This window comes from Paramormyrops kingsleyae, chromosome 6 (genome assembly GCF_048594095.1).
Source record: "Paramormyrops kingsleyae isolate MSU_618 chromosome 6, PKINGS_0.4, whole genome shotgun sequence".
NCBI lineage: Eukaryota > Metazoa > Chordata > Actinopteri > Osteoglossiformes > Mormyridae > Paramormyrops > Paramormyrops kingsleyae.
In genome coordinates, this window is record NC_132802.1 from 24,754,816 (window position 1) to 24,767,850 (window position 13,035).

The following is a 13,035-nucleotide window of genomic DNA, read 5'->3' on the forward strand; positions in this document are numbered from 1 at the left end:
TTCACCTGTCGGTCCTGGAGATCCACGGCATGCAGATGATTTATGGGTCCTGAGTACACAGATGGGTTTAAAAAAAAACAAAAAAACAAAAACAAATTAGTGCAACCCTGGCTTTTTCCTCCCCCCCTCCCAAATGGCGTGAGTCCTGTTTGGTAAGGGCTATATGGGCAGCCGATTCTGGCAGGAAGCAGCAGTAGTGGGCCGTGGTGTGGAATTCCCCACAGTTAAATCTGAATAGAATGATGACACTTTCCTTAATCCCTATGGTGAAATTCGCTTTCTGCCTGTCCTGCCCTGCACTCCATGAGACACATATGCAGGTAAGAGCTAGCTGGGGGTAACAGTGCAGGGTCAGCCAGCATGCAGCCCTGCTGGACCTGGGCGTTAAGGGCCTCGCCCGCAGGCATATGACTGCCGAGGCCTGAGCTCAGCCCAGCAAACTTCCATTCACACATAGCAGAGGCTTAGCCCACTGAGTCACTCACCAGTAACCGCCTGTAATCCTACCTGTGACCCAGGATGCTGCTAGAGAGTTTGGGCCCCATGAATGCATATCGTATTGGGGCCCCAATGCAAGCTAATCCAATTATTTTTGATTTTTTTTAATGAAAGGGGCCCTTGGAATCATCCTGACTCCCCCCACATGGGGTCCCTGTCTGTGACACAGAGTAGACATCTTCTAGATAAAAAGATATTTATGGATTTCTTACCTTGCAGCACGTAAGCAATAAAATACTTTTTTTTTCCCAGTAAGATTTATAGAGATGTTATTGTTATAGGATGTATTGATTGGTGGCATAAGGAGGCGCACTGCAATCATGACGCTGAAGTTTGGCAAGTAACACCTACAGTACCCAGTGGTTCCCAGGCCTTTGCTGAGCTGTGTGGAGGTAAAGCTCTTTCGTGGTCCAAGACGAATTATGCTGCGATATGAAAGATAGTGACGGGATAGGCACGGAGCTCAGTGTCACGTTCAGGCAAAGGAGGCGAGCAGGGAAGCAGGCGATCGGAGCCAGGAAGTCAGGTAAACTGGGTTTAATACACCACGGACGGACATCGACGGACAATACAATGACAGATCTGGGGTACACTGACTTAGACACGGACTAAATACAGTACAAGACATAGGCTAAGGGTAACGAATCACAGGTAAGAACTATCAGGGAATCACACGAGGTAACGAGGTGGGCGTGGCACACATCGGGAGCGGACGGAGCGGGGCGTGACACTCAGATTCAAGAATGCACTCGATTTACAATTTACAGAGTTAAACATGCGTTGTTTGTTTACTACACTGTGTGCAGCGGCCACTGCTATTGGTGATTTATTTGGTTTCTCTTGCAAACTGACCTAAAATTTTATCTGAAATGCTAGAATTATACATTTTGAATTGCTGAGATATCATAAACATTCATGGTGTTATATTAAACTTGGGGAAAGTGCCAAAGACTTTCTGATTGCTTAGGTTGCATTGAACTGATACACAACAATATTCTTCCACAGCAGGAGCGCTGGTGCCGTACTGCCTATAGAGAAATAGATTATTAGACCACTGCATTCCTTTAACCTGACACAGACAATGTGCCTAATCAAGAGCTTGGACATATCAGCCCATTCTCTATTGGACAAGAATCGAGCGAGAGAAGAAAGTGCTTCTCGCAAAACTGCCAGGAGTTGGGTGAAGAGAAGCTCAGTCTTCCAGGGACACTGCAGAGAGATACAAGCAGCTGGAAAATTTAATTCAAGCAAATGTGTCTGTAAGCCCGCAGTGACTACTGGCAGCTGACATCACAGCACGTCTCACTTTTTGATACACAGCAGAATTTGGACATTTAATAATGTTTTTTTTTTGTTTTATTGAAGAAGCCCAGGAGGAAAAATAGAAGGTGTTTATGGCATTGGACAGTCACTATTCAGTTGACTAACAGAAAGAGTATGAAAATGTATTACATTATTTTCAATAAATTATGGAATTAATTTGAATTTTCAACGTGATTTTTACTGCATTTATGTAAAAGTCTTGCAATATAACCTGGCAGATTTAATGAGAACCCCCTGGCATCTGTAAAACATATACAGGTTTATTTTAATAGAATTTTCATAACTGTAATAGCCTGTCATTTCCAAAAAGTCTTTAACCAATTAATAGTGGAGTGTTTCTCTGTCTTCCGTCAGAATGTTCCCATAATGCATACAGCTCAGCATGTGGATCGTCTGCACTCTTCAGTTTTCACATTAGAAAATGGCTTCAGTCAGTTCATGTGCAAAAATCCCAACAGCATTAACAGCAAAAGTAAGGATTTCTGAGAATTTTGGGTTTAATTAAATCCCAATTATGAAGTACAAGATGCACCCATTCTACAATGTTATAGAACCATTGCGATATGCTGGTTTACACTGGTTTGTTTGTAGTTGGGAACCCCACACTTTTTTTTTATAAAGATGCAAAACATGGAAAAATATAAAAAGTACCCAAAATAATGTTTAGTAGGGTATATCCTTCTATCTGCCCTTCCACTGACTGCAGCCTTGACATCTAGCTCTAACTGCACCTCATGTTGTTTGACTCTCTTCCCCAGGGAGGAAAAGACTGCAGGGAGCTGTGATACAGGAAGGCGGTGAAGGTCAGAAATGACACCAGCCGGCAAACCTAATTTTAAGCTCCCATCCTGGGCCCTGTAATGCTGCTGTCTCTTGCTTGCTGTGACCACACGTCCCGTGCAAAATTTGCCTATAGAATCACATGGGCGCCACCAGGAAGTCGAACGTTGCCGGTGGATTTAAGCAAATGTCACATTTCAAACAGGATAAATGATCGACGGTTATGAAGAGCGGTGTGCTGCGACAATGTCAGATCTGGGGCACTGTATGGAGAACTTGGGGGCATGATTTTAATGGGTAATTTGGATAGACAGACAGGGGAGCCTCTGGTCTAACAGACCAATACTAAAAAGCTTTTTAAAAATTACAAACTCGTGAGTTAAAATTCATCCATCTGTCCTCCAATCACTAACCCAGATCAGATTCACTGGGATAATATAATAAAGTATAGGTCTCTGCAGGCTGGAGTATTGGGCATGTCAAAATATTTGTGGGGGTGTCGATAGGTTTGTGGGCGTGTTGACAGGAATAGAACGGGGTGAAGTGAGTGGGAGCCATGCATGTTCTTTCCTTTGCGCTTTCTGGAAGTATGGCGGTAAGTGTAAACAAGCATAGGACATTTTATGCTATATGAACAAATGTGATTCAGGCATTTAATTGTTGATATCTGATTATTATAGTCATTGCCTGACCTATATGCCAGGTGAATAAATATGGTATATTGATAGCATTTTCAGCCAGTTGAAAGATTGACACACCTGTTCTATTGCATGTGTTACATTTCGAGATGCTAACTACTCCTTCCTGCAGAGATGAACATCTCGACATGGGTGAATTCCATTGCAGGGTACATATACTAGGGTCAATTCGGAGACACCAGTTAGCCTCGCTACACGTCTTTGATCTGTGGGAGGAAACCAAACATAAAACGGAGAAAAACAGGCAGCTGCCACATACAAAGTGGGGTGAGATTGGAACCCTTAACCCTGAAGGTAAAAGGCAGCAGTGATAACCATAGAGTCACCACACTGCTTGTCAGCAATTCTCATTCAATTGAAATTGTGAGTTATGGTGATTGGCAGTTTGTTCAGCACTGCAATATAAATTCATGCATATTCATGGCTTGTCCTTAGATTTAATGCATGCATTTGCAGATTCTCTTTTCTGTCCTGGAATTATACTAATGGCAGCAGCATTCTCAGATAACAGCCGCTATTGTGCAAGCCCTGAAAAACTGCCAATAGGTTGGCAGTAATATAGGGTGACCAGATAATCCATGTCTGTGAGGACACAATTCGTAAACTACCATTTCAATTACAATGACCTGGAGTGAGTTCTCCAATAGCGATGTCTCTTACCGTGTTACAATGACTTGAATGGGAGCCTTTCTTAAGTCGTTCACTGTCCTGTGTCTGTTCCCTAAACTATCCCTTAAGTGGTTGCTTGAGGGGCAACTTCTTTAGTGCAACGTAAGTAGCCGCGGTCCAAGGTGGTGGCACCGGATTGAGTTAGGAAATATGAACATCCCTGTTCATGACGGTGTGATGTGCATGAGCTTCCAAGTGAGTGAGAAAGGTTATTAAAAGATGGAAACTCATGTGGGCATGAGGTACAAATGTGGAAGAGAAATCCACAAGTTATTAACATTTTTTATTGACTCCTAACCATTTAACCCCTGATATAATTTAAAGGGCAAGTAGATGTTCAATAGTCGTTCATTGCATCCATCGTAATGTGCAATGTGCAATTTTATTCTTTGCATGAAAACACTCTCATTAATTTTGTGTTGTTATTAACATTATTAGTCAGTTACAATTGTTGAATTCTTAGAGCACATATTGCTTAACAGCTTGGGATGGTATTAGTGTCACACCTCGGTGGGCGGGGCCACGTGACTAAGCCTCGTTACGATCGCCTATTTAACCGGCACTCTGACTAACCACGCTTATCGAAGTATCGTTGCCCTCATGCGCCCTACTAAGCATTCTACCTCTCTTGTCTTCTGTGCCACGTCGTCTGCCCTGCCTGACCTGCCTGCCCGCCTCGTCTTCCTGATCCTTCCCTGCTTCATCTGTGTTCCCTGGCGTGCCTGTCTTCCCGTCCTGTGCCTCATCGTAGGATTGATCTCTCCGGCTCACGACCCTCTGCCTGCCTTCTCGACCACCGCTCGTTTCATGCCCCTATGGACTTGTCTATTGTTCGGTGTCCCAATAAACCTCTGGGTCTCCTGCGTCTGGGTTCAGCCTTCTCTGTTCTTCCCGGAACGTGACAATTAGGTGCAACTGCTGATTTCAGAGGCGTGCGGACCGAAAAGTGGGGGGCAGCACTAGCAGGGACAGCTGACAACATCGATAAATGATAACTAGGAGTGGTGCAGGGCAACCTTACTAAAAAAGGTATAGTTTGTAAAGAACCTTTCGGGGGAACACATTGAAACATTAAGGTACAGCTTAATGTATAACTTACAAATGACACAGCGTTAACAGGGTTTCGAAGAACGCACCTGCGGATTTCACTTTAGCACTTGAGTTCTTGCTGTGTGCTGATTGGTCAGTCTTCTATAATTATGCACGTGTCACTAATATTAATGTGAAACAGCTGGATGAGTCGTTCAATCAAGGAAACAAACCAGTCAAAGCACAAAAACTGAACTATTTCCCCAAGCACAGGAACCTGTCAGTTTTAAAGTACTTTGTAAAACCTGAAGTAGCTCAAGGTGTCCTTCCTGACAAGGATTATCTGATTACTCTACAGTAATATCATTACCTTAACCTTAACGCTCTCATTTTTTTAAATATGAAACTGTACAACTTGTGAGTATTCACCTGTGGGCCAGCACAAGACAAAATGAGACTGAAGTTGTCTTCTGCATGCATTGCTGGGTCACTGTCCCATTCAAGTCATCTCCGAAAGGGGTAAGACATCAGTATTAGGTGACACCTGTGGAGGGAACAAAGGAGAGAGTGCAAGGACAGATGGGAATACCTTAACCCTAACCCTAACCCTAACCCAGCACACCTGCAGGGAGATGGATGCTTACCTGATGCAAAACTGCCACTGGTACAGGTACAAAGGACATGGTGCCACTCAAGGAATTACCCAAAAATTGTAAACAGAGGCCGAAATTGTTGTGTTTTGACAAAGATATTAATCTCACACATTTTTCATTTTTTTTGCGCATCCATATTTACATAAAAATACTGCTGTTGGGGTAGACCTGACTGTTTCATTGTTTCCTCCTTCCTCTGAGTCCACAAAAATGAAGTTATTCTGTGGTTCTGTCTAAAGCCCCCTGACGTACGAGCCGGGTAAAAGCCGGCTCTGTGGAGTGGAGCTGACATTTCACAGGCTATGGATTCCTGGCAGATTGCTTTCCTACAGATTGCCTAAAGATTACATTTTTATTAATCGTCCCCGCAAGCTGAGAAACCAGGGCCTGTATGAAGCAGGCAGAATCCTTGAGCAGCAAGAGTGAGGCGGAGTAAGCGAGGCCAACTCTGGTTTGTGCATCACCACAGACTCTGGAGATGGAGGGATGAGGAGCCCTTGTCATTGGATTTTGGGGTGACACTATTACCGTAGGTTTTTGGGGTACCTTTCTGTTCCTCCAGGTGAGCTTTGATTCTATGTTAATAATTGTTTTAGCAAAGAAATTTAGCTAAGGTGCAGTGAAGACCAACTTGTCCGCCGGTCCATTATTGAACAGGCTAAGACACCAGTGAGGAGAACATCTTCAGTCACAAAGCACAGGAAGTCAGACATCCTGCTGTAGAAACAGTATGCATTTAGCTATTTCATGCATAGTGCCGTAAGCTATTATAATGCAGATCCACAACTCTCACAGTTCAACAAACCAAATTATTACCCAATGACATTAACATCTCCTTCATCAGACATATTGCTTTAAATATTATTATCACCACGGAAACTAAAGTGCCCTCATTCTGTCAGTGATGATAAATGGTAATTAAAGAGGCATCGCTGTAAAAGTTATGAGCTGATAAATAATAAATTTCAAATTTTAGGTAGAAGATATTAGGGAAAAAAAGGCTATTCACTCACACCTTTCCAAGGTTTTAAACATCCCAAGTCATGCAAAATCCAAGAAAAGGTAATAAAAAAACAAAACGTGCACTTGTCCAGGTTTAGCCCCTGTGCCTGCAGTGATTCTCACTTCTAACAACTGGAATTGAAAAAAGGTTGTCATGGCAACACATCTGCAGGGTCAGCACGGGCTTATTGAACAGAGCCGGACATAAAACTGCAGAGCTCTCTCCCTCACTTCCCTGGCAAGCCGAAGAAGCAAACGCGGCAGTCAGTCGACCTCACTGCACAGCGACACCATGTTCACGGTGGACCACCCTACTCACCTGAATACAGCACGACGAACATATTTACCAACTTGAACATATAACAGGATAACCTTACCAATGAAAATCATAGGAATTATTCTTGTTTGCTGATGTCCTTTTGCTGCGTTTCCCAGTGGAAGTTGAAGAGTGTACTGTATGAAAGGATGTCCAATGTGCATACATTTTTTTTTTCAACATAAAATGAGCTTTCCGGCACAAAATCTCAGCCATAGTTTTTGTCTACCATTGTTTTCACACATCATTGTGAACACGGGAGGGTTTATGAAGTCACCAGGGATACATCCCCTTATTCACCCTGCTAAGAGTTGCCTTTGTGCTGCCAGATTCTTCAAACTGTGACAAAACTGATTGAAATATTCATGAAGCAGGTGGTAAAGTATTACTGTCCTAAGGGACCACTGCTGGGTAGAGAGTGCAGCCATCACTCTTACAGCCATGAAGCCACACACACATCACAGGACATGCACCAAAACCAATGTACACCTGCTACTCATTTTAGGCTTATAAACACAATTTTGCCAGTCAAAGAATGTTATTCTCTTTGTTCTGCTGAAACAGACACTTCAATGGCTTTGGCAAGATAGCCAGTGACATAAACTAACTATTCATTTTGAATGTTTAGATGAGAGAGTTTTTTCTTTTTGTCCGTCTAATTTCTAGTCACAATGCATTCTTGTGATGCACTCATGTGAAATTAATTGTGAAGGTGATGGTTTCACCTGTCACACCATATGGACTTTTGATCGTTCTGATTTAAGCTGGCAGTATTTTACAAAATGTCTACCTGAGGAGTGACATGGGCTTGTGGGAGAAGGTAAAGCTTCTCTTTAGTTCCTTTTGTTTCCCTGCTAATTTTGGACTCGCTCAGCCGAGAGGAGTCTCTTTGTGTCCCTGACAGCAAGGCTGCCATTAAATCCTTGTGAAGCAGTTGCTTTAAAGGCTGATTCTTGCATTGCTTCTGCCAGAACAATTGCCCCTGACATCCAAAGGCTTGACGTAATTTGAATACTTAAAATATGATCCACCTGTTCCGAATGAGTACCCCCTTTCCTTAGTCACACAGTGGCTTGCTAGGTAACGGAAGCAGTTGTCTACATTTGTTATTACTCTCATTTTTTTCCAGCAGTGTTCCAGCTGAAGTAATTGACACTATATATTTTTCATATTTTTTTAACTTTTTCCTTCTATAAAACGATTTATTTATTTATTTTGAATAAGATCACTTAGTTTTGATTGCAGACCAATCAGCAGATCATTTTGAGGAGCTTGCAGTCTGCATATTGAGAACCACTTGCAAACATTTAGTACATTTTAGTAATTTTTTTGTTGCAATACAACATGAACATACATATTGTTCTGATTGTAGGAGTCTATACTGTATACCATATAATTTATGCATTTACAGTGTACAGAATATGCAGCACTGAAACGCAGAGGGATGAAACATAACCATCTACATGTCAATGGTCAGTCTCAGGGTAGATTCTAGTCAATACTATAATCTTACAAGGTACCACTGCTTCCAGACCTCATGGGGACTCGCCCTCCTACACACTTTCCTGGGCAGCACACAAATAATAGCAGATTGCCAAAAACTTTAGACTCCTCATCATCGAGCATGAGAACCTTTGAAAATAGACTTTGGAGTTTGAGTAATTGCTCCCCTTCAAGCCATCTGTTTTTGGGGTGATCCGTTTTCTTTAACAGCGTCTCTGTCTATTGCTTATTTCGGATTCCTAGGTATCTCTGCAGTCAGGATGTAGGAGGTTCTGGCAATGGCACATGATTAGAGACCTTCCTGCAGAGAGGCACAATGAAGCCGACATGCTGAGCTGTCAACCCCCTTCTGCTGGTTTCCGTCTGAATGAACTCTGCTCCTCCCTTCTTCCACCTGGCAAACACCGAGTCCACACATTCCTCATTGTAATACATGCTCAGTGCCTCGCCGCTCTTCGCTTCACTGACTCTTAGTGGCCACCTGGCCCTCCTTGTCTCATCCATCAACTTGATTGCGCCTCCATTTCCCATGATCCTGTCTGCTAAATAACAGCACAGAGTTTGCTGGATACCAAACAGGCAGCAGCCATGTGCTCTGGTTTCTCTGCATTACAAAACATCATGGTCTATAGATATGACACTAGACTGACCACCGTCAACATAATGGGACAGTATAGGCAGGTGAAAAATTTGCATGTACAGTTCAATTGGTAAAACCAGTCAAGAGAGTCAAGAGACCCTAAATCTCTTCTGGACCAAGTGTAGCATGGTGATAGACCTCATTTTGTTTATGTAATGCTTCAGAGGAAAGCACTCTTATTATATATATTAGTTCAATGACACATTAATCTGTTGGGCAGGTTTTAAGGAAACAGTTAAATGGAAAGGTTGAGAATCCTGCAGAGCTGAGTGTGTGTTGTTTTTGTTTCTTTGATCAAGGTTCCAAAAGGATCGCTCTTGGAAATCTGAACGACTTAGAAGCCAGTCATCATCATGGGCCAAGAAATCACTTTGATCCCTGAATACGTGCTCTCTTCTAATTCTTCCATAAGCTATGTCTTCCAGTAACGCAAGAGCTGCCATGATAGTTGCAGTGATTGTGAGTTTAAAAAGGGAAACCACAGAAGCAATGACTTGCCACTAAGTGCCGTCCGTTTACAAAACCGAGCAGAAACGTGCGTACGCCGTGTCTGGAGCTGCCGTGAGAATGTGCGTAGCGGTACGGCAAGTTTAGTTTTTATACATCTTGACGTGAGCGTGGAAACGGACGTATGCAACATTCTCGTGCGTACGCACCATTTATACATGAGGCCCCAGTTTAAGAGAAAACTCAGGGGAGCTTAGAGGTAGAGGGTCTGAATACACTACAAAGTGCAGAGCTGTCTCAGAACATCTTGCATGCCATCGTCCCTAAAATGAGGAAGCCACCCGGGTGGGGTGTACTGCCCCCAAGCCTCAGCCAGTAGTACCAGTGTTTTCAGCCGTTTGGGGCACAGAAGCAACATGGAAAGTTCTGCTGCTGCAGTCAATGTCAATTCAAGGCTATTCATTTTTTTTCTGCACACTGCATAATGTGCAATATGATAGCAAATACGTGGGATACCTGATATAAATCCTGATTATACTGCGTGACATTTCAAACAAATGCTTCTTCATTAAGGTTCTGCAGTCGCAACCTTTCTGGAATGTGCCAATATCTGTTAGGGAACATGGAGAGAGACTGATTGAGGGTCTTTGGGCAAACATTCAGCCCACGGGTAAAGGGGGGGTTGGTGGTGGTTGGAACACTACATCACATGACATTGCATTTATTTTGCAAATCAGGGTCATCAAGTCTCTAGCTAGCAACACAACATTTCTCTGCTCTTCTCTGCTCTTAGCGTCACCAGATTCATACGTACGGCGTGGCCGTGTTACAAAATGACAGGTGACGGGCTGAGGTGCTCATCTCACGAACGAAGCTCTCCTTCTCCTGAGCCCAACGGAAGAACTCCAGAGGCCCGACATAAAACCCCCTCAAATCTGCACAACACTGCAGTCACCCCGTCCGTCTCCGGAATAAACGACAGGCCTAGCTCCCACAATCCCACATGCATTTGTCTTCTGTACTGAGAAACTGCTTTCTTGCCACATCCCTGGGCACATCCATGAGCTATTCTGATGTCATTTTTTATATCACTGCTTTGAGGTGAGGGATTTCACTTTGCAGGGTCGGGGGGGGGTACAGTGCCTATCAGTTGACATGCAGGCATGGAAAATGGGTGGATGGATGGATATTACCTTATTACACTTAACAAGTGTGCATACAGTATCTCAGATGCTACCAAGCTGGATGAGTCCATAAATGATCAATGTAGGCATGTGAAAACCATAAAAAATATTAATAAGCAAACAAAACATTCTGAATACATAGTCACAAAATCATGAAGGTATCTGAAATAAGGGTGCGACTTAGCAAGCAACATTTTCATTTAATTAAAAATGCATAATTTTTGGAGATGATTCTGAAACTCGCTGAATGCTCTCATACTCTTTGAACAATATGTAGGTTGATAAAATAGATTAAAAAATAATTAAAAACAGTGAATATCTTGATTGCTCCACAGGTTAGCAAATATGTATAATAATACATAAATCATGTGGAAAAAAATAATACTACTATACTCAGTAATTATACTTAGTCCAAGCTAGGTTTGTTGAATTGAACGTTGTGAGATTCTAATGTTTTCATATTTAACATTTGTATACTTACCTTAATACATAGTAGCGAATTACTGCTGTTATATGTCATTGTGTTAAAGGTTAGTAGTCTAATAAATAGTATAGAGTATAACAGCACAGAATAATACTGCATTGTGTTCATTGTATCCATAACAGAAGAATAGTAAAACTTCAGCAACTGAGAACATTTACCTTTATTGTAAATGTTTTATTGTGTCACATGACACATTACTGCTGTCACTAAGAAGGAATCCTTGTTGCTAAGCCTGTCGCAAGGTACCAAAGGACTGAAAGAAATTCCGCACAAGAAGGACAGCTGACCCAGTCAACCCAATTACCAGCTCATGCATTGTTCTTACAGCTTTTGTGAGAGGAAATGATGGATAATTGTTTTCTGGAGGATGTGGGAATTTTGGGAGAGGGAAGGATTTGCCGATTACTGCTGCCCAGTTGACAGGGGAAGGGATTTGTCTTCTCTGTAATCTACACTGACTCCTCTGTGATTTACACTAACTCCAGTGTGATCTACACTGACCCCTCTGTGATTTACACTAACTCCAGTGTGATCTACACTGACTCCTCTGTGATTTACACTAACTCCAGTGTGATCTACACTGACTCCTCTGTGATTTACACTAACTCCAGTATGATCTACACTGACTCACCAAGTCGCCACCCCCCCCGATTCTGGTTATGTTTCGGCCGTTTCTCCCACACCTACGGATTTTTATTTTACCTGCACTCCACTATCCATATTCAACCCCAACCGTGAAGGCAGAGAAAGTTGGGAGTCTCCGCTTGCAGTCCCATCTCTGCCACTTCCACGTGTTTCTTGAGACATTGCTTCAGAACAACCATCACTTTATCTCAAAGGCATTTGCTGAGAGATAATTAAGGCCTGAAGGAATGCAGGTCCTTATTCTCTTCTCATAATTGCTTTTCCAGCATCTTTGTGGGAGTGTGTCTGGCTCATTCGGAGCTGTATTCTGCTGTGGCGACCTGCTGCTGGTCCTATGATGAAGCCCCCCCCCGTGAGCCCCCTCTGATCCTCCTGTGTCCCCCCCATGACCCACTTCAAAGTAGGGGCCATCCACCCCTACTTTCCCATGCACGTTAGAACAGGGAAAGCAATAAATGTAAGTCATACTGGTAGGAGGGTGAGTGTGTGAAACACATTATAGGAACTGAATTTTAACTGCGTTGCACCATCTGCTAACCACTGTACCTTCATGTTTCAGCTGCATCACTAGAGTTTCTCTGCCATACACACCATAACATTCATTCATTCATTCATTTTCCAACCTACTTATCCTTCTGGGTTGTTGGGGGTCCGGAGCCTATCCCAGAATCTACAGGCACAAGGCAGGGAACAACCTAGGATGGGGGGGGGGGAGCAGCCCACACTCACAATTTAGTAACTCCAATTAGCCTCAGCATGTCTTTGGACCGTGGGGGGAAACCAGAGTACCTGGAGGAAACCCCATGACGACACGGGGAGAACATGCAAACTCCACACACATGTAACCCAGGCAGAGACTCAAACCCGAGTCCCAGAAGTGTGAGGCAACAGTGCTAACCACTGCACCCCCATGCCACCCACAGTATAACATGTTATTACAAAATGGTCTACTGATTGTCTCTATACCCTTCCTCTGACCCCGGAGCAACTAGATGCACTTTAGAATGGGTCCTTGGTAATATACAGTGACAAAACTGGGGACGTCACGCAACACATCAGGCAGTGAAGGATTATTTTCCATCAAAACTGAGTGTGTTAGTACCTGGTACTCTCCATTTTATCGGTCCCACCGCGTCTACATTTCAAAGGATATGTATATGTCAT